Source organism: Panthera tigris, chromosome B4, assembly GCF_018350195.1.
Source record: "Panthera tigris isolate Pti1 chromosome B4, P.tigris_Pti1_mat1.1, whole genome shotgun sequence".
In the NCBI taxonomy this organism is placed as follows: domain Eukaryota; kingdom Metazoa; phylum Chordata; class Mammalia; order Carnivora; family Felidae; genus Panthera; species Panthera tigris.
Window position 1 is genome coordinate 27,199,611 of NC_056666.1, and position 22,736 is coordinate 27,222,346.

The following is a 22,736-nucleotide window of genomic DNA, read 5'->3' on the forward strand; positions in this document are numbered from 1 at the left end:
CAGAGCTTTCGTTCGAGGTGCTCATTTCCACGGATGAGTAGACCATCAGCTCCATGAGGGCAATGACAGTGACTGTCTTATTCAAGCCGTGTCCCCAGCCCCTAGCAAAGAGCCTGGCACAGAGTGCGTGCTCCACAGACTTCACTAAGGCACACGGAAGCCAATCAAGGCATGAGGTGTCTGAGGGCATTGGTCCCCTCACCCGAGGCACCATCATTAGGCTAGCTTAATAGAAAGGAAGGAACCACAAGGATGCGGGGTGACCGAGAAGCTGAGAGTGTCGGTCAGCCCAGAGAGAGGTGGGAAAGTGACAGATGTACGTAGAAAGAAGGGAATAGCTATACATTTCAGGCCAAGGGAGCAAGCTCTTTGCCCCAAAGAGCAAAGGAGCAGTGGCCTGCTCGGGACTGGGAAGTAGACATCTGGGTCAAAACAGATGGTGTCTGCAAAGACACGTTGCCATAGTCCAGTTAGAAGTTTTCTTCTTATTGTTTCCTAACCTAGCCGGTTAAGATCAAAGTCTGCCGCTCACTTCTCAGTGATCCGGGAACACGGAGTGTGCCGAAAAGCCACCTGGGCTTTTTGCCCTTCTTGACAACAGTGTGAAACGCCCACTGGATGGTGGACCAACTGAGCACAAGCCCACAGTTGAGGTCCTCACAGAAGCTTGTTGTGTACAGAATATATACCTATTTTTTTTTTTACTCCTGGGGTGCCTGGGTGGCTCAGTCAGTTGAGCGTCTGACTTCGGCTCCGGTTGTGATCTCACGGTTCATGGGTTCGAGCCCCGTGTTGGGCTCTGTGCTGACAGCTCGGAGCCTGGAGCCTGCTTCCGATTCTGTGTCTCCTTCTCTCTCTCTCTGCCCCTCTCCTGCTTGTGCTCTGTCTCTCAAAAAAAAAAAAAATTAAAAGAAATTACTTTTACTTCTTTCTCTGCAGTGTGGAGGCAACGTAGGGTTGAAGGCATGAGACGCAGAGGCCAACTTCCTGAGTATGAACCTCCACTCCACTGCCTATACGTGTCGATCTCGCGGAAGTTTCAGAACCACACTGTGTTTCTCTGTCTCCATCTCTAACACGGGGGAAATCAGAGCGCCTACCTCAAAGAGTAGTTGTGCGGATTCCATGGTACAATCCAAAGAAAGAGTGACACAGGCCTAGCCCATTATACACACTCAGTAACAGTATCACTATTATGACATCAGATTTAGGCTGCGGGGTCATCCTGGCCTCAAAAGACTAGAATGATGTACAGGCCATGTTAGGGTCTGAAACTTCTCATTTGGGTGTGAGGTGGTCCTTGGGACCCTGATGTGGAATATATCTCCTGGCTCGCCCTGGTTCTAGGACCGCGACCAGACAGGGCCAGGGGAATAGGATTTGGTGAAAACAGATACGATCATTTTCCCTGCCATTGACTCGTCAGCTTCCACTGTCCAGAAGAAACTTCTCCCTCTCCGGGGACCAAATCACCCGCTTCCTTTTAGGCTCCAAAAGGACACACAACAAAGCCTGGGTGGGGGGGTGGGGGGCGGTGGAGGGACACTTCTTTGATCTCTGTCCCATCCATTCTCCTCCCAATCACAGAACCGGGATCTCCTGCCAATTTCTGATCTTTTGTCCCAAGTCCATTCATGAACACTCACACGTTACTTTGAAGATAAAAGCACCACATCAGTGTGCCATGAAACCACTATTATTTTAATAAATGGAGCCTGCACATGTCTCCCTGACATATGAGCTGTTCGAAACATTTGTCTAGTTTTTCAATTCAGCTGCATGGGAAAAGTTCTGCATCGACTCTCACGTAGTCTCCGACGTCCCCCACTCCGTGGAGTGAGCGCTGTTTTCGTACAAAGCCGTTGGCCTTTTCTCCAGCAAAAGAAATTGATGCCTTTCTTGGGGATACCTCTCTGTGAGCCAAAACTCGAGTAAGTATTTTCAGAGATATGTAGACTTCAAATGTCTAATTTATCGCAATGCTTACAGACGCCAGTAGGACGTACTAGAATATTCACGCGGCCAACAAAGTTCCACTCATGCTGGGAAGAAATCTGTGCGTGCGCATCATAATGGGTTTATGAACCAACAGCAAAATGGATTCCACTTGAGGAAGAGGACGAGAAGGAAGTCTTTTATTCTCTAGATCTAACCTCGTGATTATTTTGTACCCGGGCTCGAAACTGCTCCCCCTTCAAGGGATTTCTCCGGGGAGCCTATACTCCAGCAAGACATGGCACACCGCTTTGGCCACCTCTGCCACCCCTCTGCAGGTGTTACCAACATCTCACGTGTTTTCGTCTGCTCAGGGTCACTGGCAGCAGAAGCTCCTGGCCTCCCGGGGAAGAACCAGTGCTGACCGGTGTGCTGACGGCCGGGGCTGGGCAGAGAACCAGGGAGCCTGCTGGAGTTGTGAGGGGCCATCAGCGGGAGCTCGGAAGCACAGAGTCTGCTCATCAACCTTTGGACCCACCGCTGGGAACGTCCCTCGCACCTGCCACAAGCTGTGGGGCTATCGCTCAAGCCGGAGCATGACGTTCAGGTTAGCCTGGTTTTGCCCCTCAGCCTCGATGAAGGGAGTCCACGGCGTGGTCTGACGGCCCTGCCTTGGCGAAGGGACTAGTCCAGAAGGAAGTGGGATAGGTCACTGTCTTTCCGGTAGCCCGGGCTTCTCCTCCAGCTGGGGTTGAAATCCTTGGGGTTCTGGCTAGGACCCTTTTCTGGATTCTTGCTAGCCAAATGATTCCCTAGAAGCCCGTCTGACTCTCTGGGGCCCAGACCTGGCCATGTCAACTGTTCTTGGACCCCTGGGGCCCCACTGACCGCTGACCCCACAGCACCCCCCCCCCCACCAGCCCTCAAATCTCCAGGCACCCACGGCCTGTCCCCTACCCGGGATCTGTGGCCCACCGCCTTGTGGCATCTCTGGCATTGTTTGGTCTGTATCGTAATCAAACTTTTCGAGTCTTGCCTTGTGTTTTTCAAATAATTAGTGCAGAGCAGGGAAAGGAAGAAGCAATCTGGTTAGACCCACCCCTAGGAATTCCGATCCTGGGATGCCTGCCCGGGACTGGCAGCCACTCCAAGGCAGTCAGCACCCCACTGGGCTCGATTCCTCTGACATATGTTAGACTAGACACGTCCTAGAATAGTTTAACACCCCCGAAGGCAAGGCTGTGTTCCAGAACAGTCCCTCAAACACCTACTGAGGGAGCGGGTCTCCACTCACAGCAAAATAAATGAATGCCTTCCAAGGTCTTTGATCTCTCAGAAGAGCAGTCAGTCCCTGGTCGTCACAAAGGTGCCCCCTCCTCTCTCTCTTGTCCCTTGCAACGTGGACTGACGTAGCCAGCTGAAGCCCTTAGCTCAGGACGTGAGCATTTGTGGGTTCTGTCGGAGCCACGGCATTCCCGTGAATAGTTTCAGGGAGTGACAGAAACATTCTTCCCTAGCACCAAGTGTCCCGTTTTACCGATGATTTCCAGACAGTGCCAGCCTCACTTTGGGCACGATTTGGTCTTCAATACGGCCAGAGTTACCGAGGCCATACGAGGGCCATAAGTCTGGGCTACAGGCTTAGATCTGTTGTGAACCCGCCGTGGCTGCCTTTTGTATTGATTCTCCAGACGTCAGTTTTCTCACAAAACTTGCAGAGGCTGGGTCCCTTTTTCTCAGGGCAAATTCACCTCCAGGCAGCTGGCTTTGCTTGGCAGTCCTGAACACGGGACGGCAAATCTATAGCGTTCACAGGTCCGGCCAAGCGAGCCGCATGCGCCCCAGTCCCCGTGTAACGTTCTCAGCCGCGGCCTGAGAACCTGGTGTCTCCTCTTCCAGAGAGCTGGGAGGGCCCACGAACACAGACATCCGTCCGTGTATAATTGATGACATAATAAAAGCGGCTCTGGCTGGGGGAGGAAATGTGATACGACATTAATCACCGTGGCAGGGCGAGAATGAAATCGAGATCCAGAATGTAAAAATAACGACTGTACTTTTGCTCATTAAATCCTCATGCGATAGGGCATTCTTCCCGTATCTCAAAACCTCTGCTGGGAAGGGGGGAACAGCACCCTGGTCCGCCCGGGGATTTTGGAGCGCGGGGAAGAGGGACACCCTGCCGGTGAGCCCTGCTTGTGATGCTCCCAGCGAGCTGCCTGGGACGACCCTCATCTGACAACCCGGGAAACAGACAGAGAACTAACGACGAACTTTGTCGGCGGTCACACGGCCAACAAGTGACACACGTGGAATTCTGATCTGAATCTGAAATTCGGGGCCCCCTTCCAGTGTCGCAAGGGAGAAATGGACGGGAGGACGGGAAGTCCCACGGCTGAGAGGCACTGGAGGGCGGGCAGGGGGCTGGGAGAGCGGAGATGGGAGCGGCGGCCCCTTGCACCGTGTGACGGGCAGCTGGGGGCTGTGGCACCGGAGCGGAACGGGGAACTGTATGCTTGCTGAGTAAAAGGCGTATTCCCGAAATGATGGCATTCTCTCTGATGGGGCAACACGCATACTGCCACACACAGAACTGGTCTTCTTGATTTCCTTTTTTCCTCCTACGGTGCCTGATAGAACACTTTGCACATAATAGGTGCTCTATAAATATTCGTGAATGTCTTCATCGACTCCAGGGCGATAGCCCTCACCTCTCCGTGCCCTCGTTGGAACAAGCCTCTCAATCCCTTCTCTGAGTGTGTTGCTTCGGAGAGATGTCTCTGGGGGCTTCTAGTAAGGACTCTGATGTCACCCAGGTTGCGTGAGTTGTACAATCCAACTTGCTTATTCTTCTGCGGACCTCTCCCCCTTTCAAAGACCTTCCTTCCTTGGACATGTTCATCTCCTACAAAACCCGTTGCTGAGGCGGAGCAACAAGGTGGGAAAACACTGCCAGCCGGCTTTGCAACTGTTTCACGTGAGGTAAGAACGGATGGGATGCCCTGTTGTGCCAGCATGAAGAGAAGAGGCGTCCTCCCGGGGCTGGGGGCTGGGCCCCCGGTGGGCTGCCCGTGGGCCGTTGTCCCGCAGCTCAGAGGGGGTCAGAGCCCTGCCTGGCCTTACCTGCCCGGGGCTGCAGCGACCCGAGCACCGGCCGTGTGACCAGTATCTGCCTTCTCTGAATGTGACAGCACAAGAGGGCCAGGCAAAGAAGGAAAGAGGGAGGAGGCTCTTGGTTCCGGATACAGACCAAGGGGCCATGCTGTGGGGAAGACGAAGAGAAATAAATCCACAGGGCGGAACTTCAGTACGATCATCCCAGAAGTCCCAGGGCGCTCAAAAGAAATGTTTTCTGGGGCACCCGGGTGGCTCAGTCACTTAAGTGTCAGACTCAGTTTCGGCTCAGGTCGTGATCACCCAGTTCGTGAGTTTGAGCCCTGTGTCGGGCTCTGTGCTGACGGTGCTGAGCCTGCTTGGGATTCTCTCTCTCTCTCCTTCTCTCTCTCTCTCTGCCCCTCCCACCCCCCCACCAAAACAAATAAATAAGCTTTTAAAAAAAAAAGTTTCCGATTTGAAGCACGTGTTTTCCCTCTTACTAAACATGCCCAGGTAATCACGTCCAGGTTCGTGCCCATATTTATGCCCCAAACCTGCTCATTTCCCATCTTAGCAGCAGCTGGCAAGGACAGCAGGAGAGGGGCCGGAGCAGGAAGATCCACCAGGCTCTGTGCCTGGAGAATTCTGTGAGTCCTTCTCGGAAGCTCAGAGAAAGGAGAGGCAGACAGAGATGAGGAAGGAAACTTACTGTGGGAGAGTAGAGTCGCCATATTACTTCTGCGGCTGCAGCTACCATAAGACACCCTGCTTTCCACTTTTGAAAAGTGTCTTTCGGGTTCTGGGACCCAGTTTCAACGTGGGGGCAGGGTTTCCCCCATGCCCCCAAGGAGTAATTCTCTGACACCAGCTGGACGTCCTGCAATTGAACTTGATTCTGACGCTTTCTACCCAGGGGTCGCATCAGCTATCACAGAGTAAAGGTTCGGTCCTACAAGACTGCCCACCGCACCCCAGACACCAGGGGCAAGCCCAGGCTATCACGTGGGCTTCTGCAGGAGTGGTTCTAGATCACTTCTGCTTAGGTACCCTGAATTTGCTAGAGCAACTCACAGAACTCAGAGAAACATTTTACTTACTAGATCACGGCTTTATTATAAAAAGGATAGACTTCAAGAACAGCCAGACAGAGGAGATGCGCAGGGCAGGGTACGGGGCAGAGGGGTGAACAGCTTCCATGCTCTCTCTGATTGCCCTATTCTCCCTGCTTCTCCTGTGTTCACCAACCCAGAAACTCTCGGACCCTCTCCTTCTGTGTTAAGGAAGCTTGATGACACAGACATGATTGGTTAAATCACTGGCCATTCTCCTGCCTCTCACTCCTTTCTAGACGGCGTGGGGTGGGACTGACAGATCCAACCTTCTAATTCCCTCGTTGGCTCCACAGGCAACCAGCCCCATCCTTAGGTACTTTCCAAAAGTCATCTCATTAGCATAACAAAATAGATAGCTTTAAACTCTCATCACTTAGGAAATTCCAATTCCTGTGAGTCAGGAATCATGGACAAAGACCAAAGCCCCAGTATATTGAGAAATATATATTTGGTATCTAAATGATCAAATGATCTAAATATCTAAATGATTATGTATATTTTTTCTTTTTTTTTAAAAATTTTTTTTAACGTTTATTTATTTTTGAGACAGAGAGAGAGACAGAGCATGAATGGGGGAGGGGCAGAGAGAGAGGGAGACACAGAATCTGAAGCAGGCTCCCGGCTCTGAGCCATCAGCCCAGAGCCCTACGCGGGGCTCGAACTCATGAAGCACGAGATCGTGACCTGAGCTGAAGTCGGACGCTTAACCAACTGAGCCACCCAGGCGCCCCTATATTTTTTTCTTATAATCACAATATTGCATAATGGCTCAAACTGTACAATCTAATTCAAACTAAGCCAACCACCAACCTCTGGGGATTCAGAGATTTTCCAAGGCCTTTGTGGACACTATACATTTAAGGGAATCCATTTTCCAGATTCTCAACCTCCAAATGTACTCCTTTCTAAAATATTTGCACTTGTTGTTATGAGTGTTGCGCGTTGTATCTGAGCGGTGAATCACTGAATTCTACTCCTGAAACCAATTTTGCACTGTATGTTAACCAACTAAAATTTAAATAAAAAGAATTAAACACCAAAAAACACTCTACCTTTCAGAGTATGAAAAATAAAATAAAATAGAACGGAATAGAAAAGAATAGACTAGAATAAAATAAAATAAAACAAAAAAATAAAATAAAATAAAATAAAATAAAATAAAATAAAATAGAATAAAATCTTTGCAAGACAACAGTCTCTTGGTGGCAATATCAGGTCAGTTCTATCTTCCACCTCCCTGTCACAAACACCCTTCTACCACTTTCTAAGAGGCAGCCATGTCCTTCCCTCATCTCAACTATTACTACAGTGCTAGTCTGGGGTGTAGTTTTCATTCAGCGCTGCGTAAGAAATTACCCCAAACTTAGTGGCTTAACATAACCCACATTTATGATTTCATCGTCTCTGTGAGTGAGGAGTCCAGGTGTGGCTTGCCTCGGTCCTCTGCTTCACAGTCTCTCATAAGACTGTATTCAGGGGCGCCTGGGTGGCGCAGTCGGTTAAGCGTCTGACTTCAGCCAGGTCACGATCTCGCGGTCTGTGAGTTCGAGCCCCGTGTCGGGCTCTGGGCTGATGGCTCGGAGCCTGGAGCCTGTTTCCGATTCTGTGTCTCCCTCTCTCTCTGCCCCTCCCCCGTTCATGCTCTGTCTCTCTCTGTCCCAAAAATAAATTAAAAAAAAAAAAAAAAAAAAAAAAACGTTGACAAAAAAGGCTGTATTCAAAGGGTCTTTTGAGGTTAGGGTCTCATCTGAGGCTCAACTGGGGAAGGATTTGCTTCCAAGCACATGTGGCGTTGGTCAGGATTTGGTTCCTTGTCGGCCGTCGGAATGAGGGCCTCAGCTCCCAGCTGGCTGTCAGCTGCCAGAGGCTCCGAGTTCCTGCCCACGTGGGCTTCTTCACATGGTGGCTTACATCACCAAAGCCAGCAAGGGAAAGAGGCAAGAGAGCTGGCTAGGAAGACGGAAGTTACAGGCTCATGTAACAATCACAAAAGTGACATCCTATTGACCCTTGCCATGTTTGCGGGTTAGAAGTAAGTCAGATTCTTCCCACCTTCAGGGAAGGGATTACCCAGCTTGTGGACACCAAGAGGTGGGTATAAGTGGAGACCATCTAGGGTCCATCTACCACACCAGGGTACCAAAAACGGGATCATTAGAAATACTGGCATCAGCAAGGCATCCCTTTATCAAGGCATCATGATATCCTTAACTATCTCATTAAAAGATACATTTCCAACAAATTTTTTTTATATTTAGTAATTGTTTTCACCACAATTTATTGTGAAGTATCTATTTTGATGAAATGTGGACTAATATTAAAATAACTAAGTCTGGAAGAAAATGACTTTTTAATTTCCATTTTCCCACATTTTCTTTGGCAAAGAAGTATGACGGGCAATCAATGAAAGATTTTCAATACTAAAAAATATATATTCTTGGAATAAAATCCTATGTGGAGGAGGATTTAAAGATAACAGATTTCCAACAGCTAAAGAAGAGAATATATATGTATGTTTGTTTTTTATGTCTTTTAAAGTGGATGATATTGAACATGAAATCACTATAGTGTCTACTTTCCATTAGATATATTCGAAAAAGTGATGGAGCCCTTTTGTTTTAAAATGCCAACATTTCTGTTATGCTGGAAATTCTATCTGTTGTAGCTATTTAAACTTAATGAAGAAAAAAATGTAGATGTCACCTCAAAAATGTGCAAGGTGAGGGTGCCTCGGTGGTTCAGCTGGTTGAGTGTCTGACTCCGGCTCAGGTCATGATCTCAGAGTTTGTGAGTTTGAGCCCCATGTCAGGTTCTGTGCTGACGGCTCAGAGCTTGGAGCCCACTTTGGATCCTCTGTCCTCCTCTCTCTCTGCCCCTCCTCTGCTCTCTCTCTCTCTCTCTCAAAAATAAAATAAACATGTTTTTTAAAAATGTGCAAGGGGGAACACCTCTAGGGTGTAGGTTAGCAAAATAATGATTGCTTTGCAGAGGTCAGAGTTACTGGGTGCAAGGTACTAAAGAATGAAACCCATCATTGCCATGGTATCTTATTAAGAAAAACTCCCAGGGGGCGCCTGAGTGGCTCAGTCAGTTGAGCGTCTAACTTCAGCTCAGGCCATGATCTCACAGCTTGTGAGTTCAAGCCCCGCATTGGGCTCTGTGCTGACAGCTCGGAGCCTGGACCCTGCTTCAGATTCTGTGCCTCCCTCTCTCTCTGACCAAACCCACTTGCATTCTGCCTCTGTTTCTCTCAAAAATAAACAAACATTAAAAAAAAAAAAATTTTAAAAAGAAGAACTCCCAGGATTTTGTATCAAATTAACACGTAGTCTTGCACAGTCTTCAACTTTACCGCATTGCATGTGCCCTTCCAAAGCAAGATGAACTCAGTTCTGCTTGCTTCCCCCAACTTTTTGATCTCTTGGGATTCAGGCAGCCTGAGGTGAGGGTGGCAACATTAATTGGGCTCTGCTTAATTCAACTACAATTGAATATATATAAATAAATATAAGTACATAAATATGTGTATGTATTTATATACACACAATATATTTATATATTATATCACTGGATATCACCTACACCTATTTTGGACAGACCAGACAGGCATTTGGCTGTCCCCTTTAAAAATACTTACCAGGGCACCTGGGTGGCTCGTTGGGTTAAATGTCCGACTCTTGTTTCAGCTCAGGTCATAATCTCACGGTTCATAAATTCAAGGGGCGCCTGTGTGGCTCAGTCGGTTGAGCATGTGACTTTGGCTCAGGTTATGATCTCACAGCTCATGGGTTTGAGCCCTACATCAGGATCTGTGCTGACAGCTTAGAGCTCAGAGCCTGGAGCCTGCTTCAGATTCTCTCTCCCTCTCTCTGCCCCTCCCCTGTTGCACTCTGCCTCTCTCTCTCAAAAATAAATAAACATTAAAAAAAAAAACTTACTAGGGCACCCAGGTGGCTCGGTCGGTTAAATGTCTGACTCTTGTCAGGTCATAATCTCACAGTTCGTGAATTCAAGCCTGGCTTGGACTCTCCACTGACAGTGTGGAGCCTGCTTGGGGTTCCCTCTCTTTCCCTCTCTCTACCCCTCCCCGGCTTGCTCTCTCTCTCTGTCTCTCTCAAAAAGTAAATAAATAAACACATGTAAAAATTAAAATATATGTATATATTTATGATGATCTTAGTTAACCAGAAAGGAGTCGTGGCAAATTTTATACTAATACCTGTTTTTTTGGGAAATTGGTGGACTGTTAGCACATAGCTGTGTGTATGGTAATGTTAGACCAGGGCTGGATGCCCTGAGCATGTCCTGCTTGTGTTTTAAATAAAATGGACAATGGTTCGTAAAAAAAAGGAATCTGGAGGCTGTGGTTTCCTCTTGGCCTCTACGCCTCATTCCTGGGCTCCTATCAAAGGGAGGACAGACAAGGAGGCTCAAATGACAGAGCCCAAGGCCAAGGCTGCCCGCTGGCCCTCCAACAGCGCTCTGTTTGTTACTTGAGCTGCAACAGCTGTGGGACTTGTCCACACCCACCCAGGGCATGTGACTCAGCTTCGTCTAGACTCCACTCTGATCTGCTCCCGGCATTTACACGGCTGGCAAGTGGAACCGCAGCCAGATTGGTACCCTCTAAACAAAGGGCTGTGGGAGGCAACTCTTTCTTTTTTTCTCCCCCAGTTTCATTGAGGAGTAACTGACATACATCACTGTATAAATGTAAGCTGTGCAGCGTGAAGGTTTGACTTATACACACTGTGAAATGATCACCATAACAGGCTCAGCTAACACACTTCTTCTCATGTAGACACAATACAAGGAAAGGAAAGAAAAAAGGAAAGCGAAATTCTCCTTGTGATGAGAACTCTTGGCGTCACCCCTCTTAACAACTTCAATGTCACGCAGTAGCTGTAGCTGTAGACATCAGGGTGTACATTCTGCCCCCAGTGCTTACTTATAATTGGAAGTGTCTACCTTTGGACCACTTCCTCCAATTCCCCCTGCCCCACCCTCCGCCCCCGATAACCACGAGTCTGATCTCATTTTCTGTGAGTTTGTTTGTTTTAGATTCCTCGCATAAGTGAGATCATACGGTATTTGTCTTTCTCTGACTTACTTCACTTACAGCATAATGTCTCCAGTGTCCATCCATGTTATTACATGGTAGGATTTTCTCATTTTTTTATGGCTGAATAGTATTCCCGTGTGTGTGTGTGTGTGTGTGTGTGTGTGTGTGTGTGTGAAAGTGTGAAACTTCAGGGGTCGGAAAATCCCTCACAGTACTACTAATCCCTCAGCATTTTGAATGTCATCCTTTTAAAATACTACCTGGGCTAGAAGCCAAGCTTCTTTATATTCATCACCTTTCAGTATATTCACCTGCTAACGGTACTCAGTAAGGGATGGCTTTAGGTTCATGCTTCTAAGAGAAAAAGGAAAAGGAAAGGAGATCACACTGTATACAAAGCAGGACAGATGCTGACAAAATTGCACAGAGCATAAAGCCTCCCAGAATAGAGTTCCATCTATGCTCCAGAAAACAAGCAAACAAAATCCACAGAGCCTTGGTTTACTTGGGAATCATGATACCTTGTAACCCTTCAGGGATGAAATGTGTAACAATGTCATAGCCTAGACATGAACTGGAAAGAAACACGGGAGGTGCTAAGGCTTTTCCATGGAGTATGAAGATGTAGCGAAATGTCACCATTGAAACTAATCTTGCACAGAGCTTTCAACAATCCTGAGCCCTTATGATTTGACTTTGCCTTGGAAGTGGGCAGTGGCTTCTAGCCAGTTCTCAAATTGTTCTCCCCTTCCAGCTGCTCAATCCCCCTCCTCATGGCTCCGTATCTGGAAGAATGATTCTGGGCACTTGTCCATGGGAAATTCTCCCTTTCCCTCTACCCAGCCTCTCAAGAAAGTATATATATACATACATACATACATATATATATATGTGTGTGTATATATATATATATATATACACATATATATGTGTGTGTGTGTGTGTGTGTGTGTGTGTGTGTGTGTGTAGTGCCACGTCCTACCCCAATACACCTAATTTTTTATCTCTCTTAAAAGCAAAAGCTCTGAACTTGGAGAGAACATTCCTGCCCACCATCGATGGCCAGGATATCTGTATATTACATGGAGTGTCTCTTCTCTGGCCTTTCCCCCATGGGGTTAAGATGACTTCCCAGGTACCATCATTCCCCTGGAGAAGACTCACAAAACGCCCCGGGCCACTGTTGGGGAAGACCATGGCCCATCGTTTGGATTGAGTGGTTTACATCCAATAGGGCATTGGAATGGATTCTAGGGTTTGCACCTGTATATCATAGACAGGCCCCGAGACACCAGGAGTGTGGATCCTCAAACCCTAAGAGGGATTTTGGTTTGGCTCAGCTGCTCTGCATAATGGCTTGGTGAGCCTTCCAGGTGGTGTCACAGGACTTTCTCAAGAAACAGAAACCACAAATCATGTTGAATGTATCACATCCAGTACATTTATCCCAAACTGGACACAAACCTTGATGCCTTTGCCAAGTTTTTTCTGTACAACCACAATGTTTCAGGGCGAAACAAAAGTGCATTTTGTGAGTGGAGCAAAGGCTTAATACCATGGTTTCTAATAAAGGTCAAAGGCCTAGGATAGATTTGGGTGAAATCAGCTAAGGTTCTTTGCTCAGCTCGGACCTGGAGCTTGTTGGGGTTTCAGATTTCAAAAAGAAACTTTTGCTCAGCAACAACGCTTATTATGTGTCCTTTAGAAACTAGTCTTCGTACCCAGAGGCCTCTTCAGCATGTATGTTGCTTGAAATGTTCTAAAAGCCACAGGGAACATTTTTCCAATGAATCACAATCTGTCTGGGAAGTCAGAGAAATCAGTCAAACAAGCCTCAGTTTTTCCGTGGACCATTTGGACATTTCAGATAACAATGGGCCGTGGCTGCCATCCACGTGTTTTCAGACCTAACGATGAATTTGTTATTTGAATGTGGCCGAGTCGGGAAGTGAAAGTCTGCAAAGGTAAGTGAAAAACGGAATGATTTTAGCAAAGCGTCCTGGCTACATTTGCGAAGTGGTTTTTCCAAGATTCGCTGATCCCCGTGTCCAAATCCTACTATAGGAGAAATGTCCGAATTGCTTCACCAAAGCGTGTCTGGATTCCTGTACCCGGGGCCGGAGGAAGAAGTTAATTAGCTCAGGAGCACCTTTCAGACTGAGAATCAAAACAGCCCAGGGCAGAAAAAGGATAAAGAGCTGCATCGAATTGCAGGCTCCCATTCTAGAATCCGTAGTGTGGCCTGTGGACGTCCTATTTCTTCACACCTCATCCACGCCAGGCGAACAGTAGCCGCTATGCAGGCCCAGCCTTGTTTGCACAGAGCCTGCCTGTGGCTGGTTTCATTTGGCCCAATCCAGAAAACCTACACAGCTGGTTCTCCACTTGGAATTTCCTGTGCATGAAAAGCCATTGCCTACCAACTGGAGAGAAATCAGTGCCCAGAAGACCCACTAGGGATAGTCTGGGGCAGCAGCTGGAGTGACACTCCTCCTTACACTGTGACAGAATGAATTGTTAAGCAGGTTCAGAATAAGAGCACGATGTGAGGGCTCGGTGGTTTTTTTCGTAAGCTCAGACATATGCACTTTTCCAGTGTTTTTGAAAATACCCCTGTATATAGCAACACACGCTAAAGACAAGAGTGGTTCTTCTCCATGTGCCAAATCGGGTCTCTTTTATCATGACTGCACATCCCGGCCAGAGCCAGGGGCATTCAGGAAGGATCTGGAGCAGGGGCGCCTGGGTGGCTCAGTCTGTTAAGCATCCGACTCTTCGATTTCAGCTCAGGTCGTGATCTCACTGTTCGTGATCCCGAGCCCTGCGTGGCGCTCTGTGCTGACAGCCCGGAATCTGCTTGGGATTCTCTCTCTCTCCTCTCTCTCTGCCCCTCCCCTGCTCATGCTCACACACTCTCTCTCTCGATAAATAAATAAATAAATTTAAAAAAAAAAAAATAAGGGTCTGGAGCAGTTAGGAAATATCTCCTACAAGAAGTTTATGAGGGGCCCAACAATGCGGAGTTTTTTCAAAAAGGATTTAAAATGGTTACCAAGCTGCATGCTATAAAGCAAGAGACGGTGCATTTCACAATAAGTATTAAAATAAGGCAAACCGAAACTAAGGAGAGGGGGGTGGGCAGGAGAACGATGAGCACATAAAATGCATCCAATGACCTCCTGTATGTTTGTTAGGGACCGGTCACAACTTTGGCTCCAAAATTTCTCTAAGCCACCATTAAAAGGGAAGTGCATCCAGTTCATTAAGCTGGATTAATGTGTCTATAAGGTAAATGTTGGCTCATCGGCTCAGGACAGGTACAAATATTAGGGACAAAGCAAGTAGCCCAAGGCCCAGGGTGCTTGGGAGCGGGAAGGCCAATTGTCTGCATGCACCTAAAGGCTGACCAGAGTCCCAGGATGTGTGACTTTCGGTGCTAAAACCAAGAAAGTGCAGGCTCCGGTCCTGGCGTGATGCACTCTGTCTCCACTCAGCCGGCTGACGGCCTCGGGGCCTCACGTTTCCTCCAAGAGCCATATGCAGGTGCTGACGGATTCTGCAGGCACTGCCCTTGGAGTTCTTGCAAGCTCTTGACCTTGCAAGCTGTTGGCTCGGTGTTTATAAAAACCAGTCAAAGCCACAGGGGCTGGGAGACCGAAGGGACAGCAAAGGGAGAGGGGGAACTCTTCCCCCTGGAAATCCCAGCAGAAGGCGTGGCTTTGACTTGGCAGGCTGCAGCTACAGGAAGAGGTGTCGGTGAGGAAAGCTGTCCATAAAAGGGCCTTGTGAAACACGGGCTCAGGTCACCTACCTCAAATAGGCCCAGTGAATCATGCCCGGTGCCTGTTGGGCACGGCCGAGGTGGCAACAGCTGGCGTCCCCTCAGCGGGGCAGCCCGTGTCGCAGGGGCAGTCTTCTGTCCCTGGCCAGATCGCCTCGGACCTTCTTGGTTAGCACACCGGAAAAAATCCTCAGACTGCTCGTTGGCAATGAAAGCTGCAGGTGTGGGACGTCAGACCCCGTAAGGCAGCTGTCACGGTGACCTTTTCCCTGGTGTCGCAGGCGAGAACGGAAGCACCCCCTCCCTTTCATCACCGGTGACCCAACATGGCTGTCCCTGTGCTGGAACATTCTGTCCTGTGTCAGCAGAGCCCTTCATCTCAGCACAGTGACTTTTGTTCAACAGAGGGACTTTTGCTACCCTATTCTAGGAGTACGACATAATCGTACCCGCCCCGACAGAGTCATCCTCTCTGGAAGGCTGACAATCGCTAAGGCTTCCCAGGCAAAAGAGCCGCCTCCTGGCAGACGCGTCTTTCTTGAACCTTCTATGGGGGTCACTGCTCTTCTTTCCACCACATTGACAAGGAGGCTGCAACATCATTCTCCATCTTTACTTGTACATTTTTTCTTGCAAATAGCCTACTCAGAGAATTTTCTGGACATCTCAGAGAAGGCACAAGACCTTGCAACACCACAGTGCTACAGCTGGCATGAACCCGAGGCTGTGAGACAGATCCAGGCAAACTGGCTTCTAAAACAGCCTTTTGGGCTTTTTAAAAGTATATATGGTTTTTTAAAAAAAAACAGAATTTGAATTTATATCTTCCAGGAAATAAACCACTTGCCAAATTAAAAAAACAAAACAAAACAAAACATCTTTTGGGGACTTTCTTCCAAAGGTTGAACATGTCCCAGTCAAGACTTCCCTGGGTATTTCTGAATAAGCGACCCAACCTAAATATTTCCACAAGGTGCCCTGGATACAGAAGGTAAAAGGCGTAGTCCCTGCCCTTGAGGAGTTTGCTTTTTATCAGCAGAGGCAGATAAACAGCCACCGTCCTTGCGACCAGTGCTACTGGAGACAGACACACACGTGAGCCGGGGGGACACCCAGAGCAGGGTGCACGGCGGGGCTGAGGGCGGACGGGCACAACGGGAAGGCTTTCAGAAAATGAAGGCCGGACACGATCTTGAAGGACGCGCGGAATCAGGCATCGAGAAGGGCGAAAAACCCACGTGAGACGGGTGGTTGGTGCTTCAAACGGCAGCACATACGGCCGAAAAGGTAGAGCAAGGCCAGACCCTAGAGGGCTTTGTGCACCGGGGGAAGAAGGCCAGGCTTTCTTCCGTGAGTACTGGGGGTTTACTGTAAAGAACTTTAGAGGGGGAAGTCCCCGATCGATTTGCATCTGGTGTCTCTGGAAAGGGGTAGGGAGAGAAGAGTCTAGGGACAAAGATACAGGCTACGGGCTTTCAGTAATGGTCCAATGGGAGGCGGAGGGGGCTGGAACCAGTGGTAGTAGAGGGGACGGGGAGATGGTGGCAAAATTAGATGCTATTTAGGAGGAACAACTAATAGGATTTTATATGTACCGGATATTGAAGGTACGGAGGTGGAAACAATAAGAAAAACATCCCATGGAAGAGAAACATCTCTTCAAAGACAAGACAGCGTACCCCGAAGCGGGTATCAGACTACCGGGGTAGTAAATCTTGGGAAAAGATACATCTCCTCCTAAGAAACTAGATTTAATTTCTTGTGTGTGGGAGGAAGCCCAAGATGTGTCTGGGGACCGGGGACTGTTCTGCGGGGGCTCAAGGCTGCAGACGGGGTACAGAGGAGCTGACAGGTAGCTGGGGGCCGGATTGTGGAGCACAGAGCTTCTGTGTTCAAGTTTACATATTGCTGGTGGTTCGCCTTTCATACAGAAGGAAGAGGTGGCCCGGGGGGGGGGGGGGGGGGGCGGGGTTCAGAACACGCTGACGTCCAAACCAAAATCAGGATAATTCTGGGCTACCTCTATAGCTCGCTTTGATCAGGAAAGACTTGGTAAGGAAGCATACTGCACTAGGGTCACTTCAGAAGGTTCTGTCCGGTCCCAACGGGCTCCCTTCCAAAGAGTAATCCTAGGAGGTGGGAACTAGCTAGTCCAGAGATGGGAGAAGCCCAGGGAGGTGGACTCATCTCTGCTGTGGGTCATGAAGGCTATGCTGCCAACTTAACCTCAATGCAAGGATAGGGGTTCTTCCAGGATCCTCGACATTCCGCCTTATTGGAAACTTTGTTGTTGTTTTTTTAAGTTTATTTATGTATTTTGACAGCGAGCGAGAAAGAGAGAGAGAGTGTGTGTGAGAGAACGGGGAGGGGCAGAGAATGGGGAGAGACTGAATCCCAAGCAGGCTCTGTGCCAACTCACAAACCGTGAGATCATGACCTGAGCCGACATTGGGAGTGAGATGCTTAACCGACTGAGCCACCCAGGCGCCCCTGGAAAAGTTGTCTTATGGAAAAGGTTTCATAACTAACCCAATGGGAAGCTCAGGTGGTTTGACAGAAAAAGAATCCCCCGCTGCATTTCCCTTGTTTGCAAGGAAGCTGGTTCAACGATCCTACCTGGACACCCCCTGTTCCCTACCCAACTTTCTCCGTACATCATTTTGCCACCAGAAGAGAAGCGCTCTTAACCAAGGTTCTCCTAAGACTACCAGATACACCATAATCTCCCTTTCTTCAAGAAAACACACTAACACTCGTAATCCATACTTCTGCTCTGACTGGCCGAGTTGTATGGGTGGCAAGAGACCGATGTGTTGGCTACCCGATCTGCTTCTGTCAGTTGCATTTATGTAATTTAGTTATTAATACAGGCATATCACATTTAATTGCACTTTATGGGTTTTTAAGTTTTTTTTAAGTTTATTTATTTGTTTTGAGAGAGCAAGCGTGCAATCAGGGGGAGGGGCAGAGAGAGAGGGAAAAGGAGGATCCCTGACATGGGGTTCAAACTCACGAACCACGAGATGGTGACCTGAGCTGAAACCAAGAGTCGGCCATTTAACTGACTGAGCCACCCACCCAAGCGTCACTCATGGATTTTTTTTAAAAAAGATGAATGAAAGGTTTAGAGCAATTGTGCATCAAACAAGTCTGTTGGTGTCATTTTTCCAACAGCATTTGTTCACGTCATGTGTCTGGGTCACATTTTGGTAATTCTTGCAACGTTTCAAACTTTTTCATTATTATTATATTTGTTAGGGTAATCTGTGATCAGGGATGATGACACGCTGAAAGCTCAGATGATGGTTAACATTCTTAAGCGACAAAGCATCTTTTAATGAAGGTATGTACATTTTTTTTCAACATCATGCTATTGCACGTTTAATAGACTGCAGCTTAGTGTACATATAAACTTTATATGCCCTGGGAAACCAAAAAAATCGATTTTACTTGCTTTATTGCAATATTTGCTTTATTGCAGCTGTCTGGAACCAAATGCTCAATATTTCTGAGGTATGCCTGAATGCAAACTAATGAAATATGAGTGCAGAAAAGAGCAGTTTCTACGAAAACAAAGCTGAATGCCTTGCTATGAATTATATATTGGTGAGAAAACTGTAAAAGGAGACGGAAATCACATAACGGTCCAGAAGGATGCTGCATTTCGAATGCTTCCCGTATTTTTTTTAACTTCTTCCTCTACTTTGAAGAAATCCAAATGACTGGGAAGGCCGTATGGGTGTGGTTCATACCAGAAAGCCAAGGAGGAAGTTCATTCCGTAGACCCAGACTCCAGGAGAAGACTTTGGCCCTGTACCCATGACTGGCCAATGAAGGTACATTTGTGTTGAGTTAAAGTAAAACAGTTAACAAAAAAATATATACAGGAGTGCCTGGGTGGCTCAGTCGGTTAAACATCTGCCTTCAACTCAGGTCATGATCTCACGGTTCATGGGTTCGAGTCCCACGCTGGGCTCTCTGCTGACGGCTTGGAGCCTGCTTCAGATTCTGTGTCTCTCTCTCTCTCTGCCCCTCCCCCCTTGCACTCTGTCTCTCTCTCTCTCTCAAAAATAAACATTAAACATTAAAAATATATATACATAAAATTTTTATAATTTTTTTTCCTGCCACTTTGCCTCTTGATTAACAGACAAACCACATGTCCTGCCCTCCGTCTCAACACTTACCCATGCTTTTCGTCTCCTGATCTTGGACTAGGTTTTCAATTCTCTGTACAACTAGACTGCCCCTTTCTTACTTTCCCACTCAAACTCATTCCTGATACAGTGGCCTGGTGGGCAGTCTCCTTCCAAAGATACTGGGTGTCTCAGCCCCTTCAGGATCCAGATTTTGGGTCTAAAGCTTAAATATAAGCACTAAGGGACCCTCTTCAAAACATGTAACAGTAAATTAAAAATTCAGTATAGAAGCAAAGATTTATTAAAATGATTTTTTAAATGATAAGTCACAAATGCTGACAAATACATGAACATCAAAAATTCCAGAACTCATACAACCCAATAGTAAAAAAAAAAAACCCAAATGATCCAATTTTAAAATAAGCAGAGGATCTGAATAGACATTCCCCAGGAAGACATCTAGATGGCCAACAGACACACGAAAAGATGCTCAACCTCACTCATGATCAGGGAACTGCAAATAAAACAATAAGGTAGCACCTCACACTTGCTAGAATGGCAGTTACCAAAAAGACAAGAAATAGCAAATGTTGTTAAGGATGTGGAGGAAAGGGAACCCTCGTGCACTGTTGGTGGGAATGTAAATTGGTGCAGCCACTGTGGAAAACAGTATTGAGTTTCCTCAAAAATTTAAACACAGAACTACCATATAATCCAGTTAATTCCACTTCGGAGTATCTATCCAAAGAAAACAAAAACACGGATTTGGAAAGTTGCATGGGCCTTCGTGTCCGCTGCAGCATTGCTTATAATAGCCAAGATATGGAAACACCCTAAGTGTTCATCCCTGGATAAACGGATAAAGAAATTGTGGTACGTACCTATTTGACCTTTGAACAACATGGGTTTGAACTGTGTGGGTCCGTTTATGTGTGGATTTTTTACAGTACAGTTCTGTACATCTATTTTCCTTCTGATTTTCCTAATAACATTTTCTTTTCTCTAGCTTCCTTTATTCTAAGAGTATGGGCTATAATGCATATAACACAAAAAAATGTGTGTTAACTGTTCACGTTATTGGTACAGCTTCTGGTCAACAGTAGGATCTTAGAAGTTAGGTTTTTGGGGAGTCAAGTTATATGTGTATTTTTTCCTACAAGGGGGGCTGATGTCCCTGAACTTCACAGTGTTCAAGTGTCGACTGTATACAGTGGAATACTAGTCAGCCATAAATATCTTGCCATTTGTGACACCATGGATGAACCTTGGGAACATTATGCTAAGTGAAATAAGTCAGAGAAAGACAAATATCATATGATCTCACTTATATATGGAATCCAAAAAACAAAACAAACAAAAAATCAAGCTCAGAGATAGAGAACCGATGGATGATTTCCAGAGTGGGGACAATTGACTATAGTATATAATATATACTCTTGACTATAGTTATATATATATATATATATATATATATATATATACACACACATATATATATATTCGATATATAGTCAGTCAAGTTGTAAAGAGAATTGCAGAGTCCAAGATCAGAAGACTATATGACTATTGACTATAGTAAACAGTATCATATTATTTGAAAGTTGCTAAGAGAGTGGATCTTAAAAGTCCTTATCATGAAAAAAAAAATAAAACTGTGTGACTATGTATAATGACAGATGACTTATTGTGGTGATCATTCCACAATGTATACAATATGGAATCATTATGTCATACACTTGAAACTAATATAATGATATGTCAATTATACCTCAATCAAAATAATACAGAAAAATAACATAATGCTTTTTATTAATTAGTCACCTAACCAACTCTATAATACTTATTCCCAATTTTTTTTTTTTTTTTTTGCAGCATACTCTTGGCCTTTTTATGACACAACACGTTCGTAATTTCATTTTCTATAGAAAAAAAGGGATAAGTAATTTAGTCTATCCTCGGATACGGCTGATTGTTATTTTTATTTTTAAATGTTTACATTGGTAGTTTATAAAAGTTGCTTTCAGCTTCACAATTCTTTACCAGGAATGACAAGCAAATTGCTAGAATTATTGTCAAATTTCAGAAAATCTATCAAGTGCCTTTCATATGAGAGCTGTAGGATTTCAGGGCATTCCAAGTTTTCTTCACAGTAACTAATTGTTAAAATTAAGAAAGTTGAGGGGCGCCTGGGTGGCTCAGGCGGTTAAGCATTCAACTCTTGATTTGCTCGGTCCTGATCCCAGGGTCGTGAGATCGAGCCCCATATGGGGCTCCTCACTGAGTGTGTTGCTTGCTTAATATTCTCGCTCTCTTTCTCCATCTGCCCCTCCCCCGCTCTCACACGTGCGCTCTCTCTCAAAAAATAAGTAAGTGAATAAATAATAAAATAAAAAAATAAAATAAATTCAAATCAAATGAAGTTAAAAAAAAAAGAAAGAAAATTGATGTCATTAGCCAGTTTGTCTTGTGTATCCATCAGAGACAATGTGCGACTTTTCTGTTACCTTCACTGATATCCGTACCTGAGGTCAAATCAGCAAGGAATGAAGGAGGACGTCTGTAGAGGCAGTTGGGCAAGGTCATCTCAGTAGAGGGAACAGCATGGAGAAGAGCATGCACCAGTGAAGGCAGACAGCCCAGAGCTGATAGACAAGCAGGCAGCGGTGTGCAAAAAGCCCACAGAGTCTCACAGGGAGGTGTGATGTGTTGCCGGCAAGTGGCTGAGGACAGACTGTCTTGATCTTAAGAAGCTAAGAGGTCACTAAACTATGAAAAGCACTAGAGGGTAGTTTTTAGATCATTACCGTTGGAGTCAGATGAACCCCAGTTTAAATCCTAACTCTTCCACTTCTAGCTGCGAACGCCAGCTACCAACAGATTAACTACCTACAGAAGTGTCTGCAAAGGACACAGATCGATCCCAAGGCTACGGACTGAATGCTTGTGCCCCCCACAAATGTCTACGCTGAAATCCTAACCTCCAATATAATGGCATCAGGAACTGGGGCATTTGGGACGTAATTAGGTCACGAGGGCGGAGCCTTCATAAATGGGACTGGTGCCTTTGGAATAGAGACCCCGGAGAGCTCCCCTGTCCCTTCCATCGTGTGAAGACACAGCAGGAAGTCCGCGACCCGAAGGAGACGCCTCACCCCGCCGTGCCGGCACCCTGAGCTCAGACTTCCGGCCTCCACAACTGTGCGAAATAAATTTGTTTCACAAGCTACCGAGTCTGTGGTATGTTGTGATCACTGCCCAAACAGACTAAGACACTCACGAACTCCCGGTGTGTGCCTAGTTCAATGCCCCGAGCCAGACTCCGAATATGGCCCAGCCACTCCTCATGCCACCTAACCACAGTGAAATAGACAGAAGGAAGAGGCAGAATCTTAACCAGTTCCCACTAACACATCTGACTTTGGTACATTTAACAAAAGCAACTGACCACGGGAACACATTTCTAAGGTTCCTCCAAGCCCTCTGTGCATGATGGTGCAGCCTGCCGGCATTAGGAACAGGAGAGGAGCCCCAGATGCTTCTGAGGCTAACTCGGGGCAGTGCCTCAGCTAGGCAGCTCTGGGAAGGAGGAATTCTCACCAAGGGGCGAGAAA

At 46.7% G+C, this 22,736-nt stretch overlaps 1 long non-coding RNA gene across 1 annotated transcript; it reads left to right on the plus strand.

Annotated features, from left to right (window-relative positions):
• Positions 1–1,261: 1,261 nt before the first annotated feature.
• Positions 1,262–22,281, plus strand: LOC122240256. The gene is made up of 4 exons (XR_006219708.1): positions 1,262–2,542; positions 18,245–18,329; positions 18,468–18,822; positions 21,980–22,281. It is a non-coding gene; the product is annotated as an uncharacterized LOC122240256 (long non-coding RNA).
• Positions 22,282–22,736: the final 455 nt, after the last annotated feature.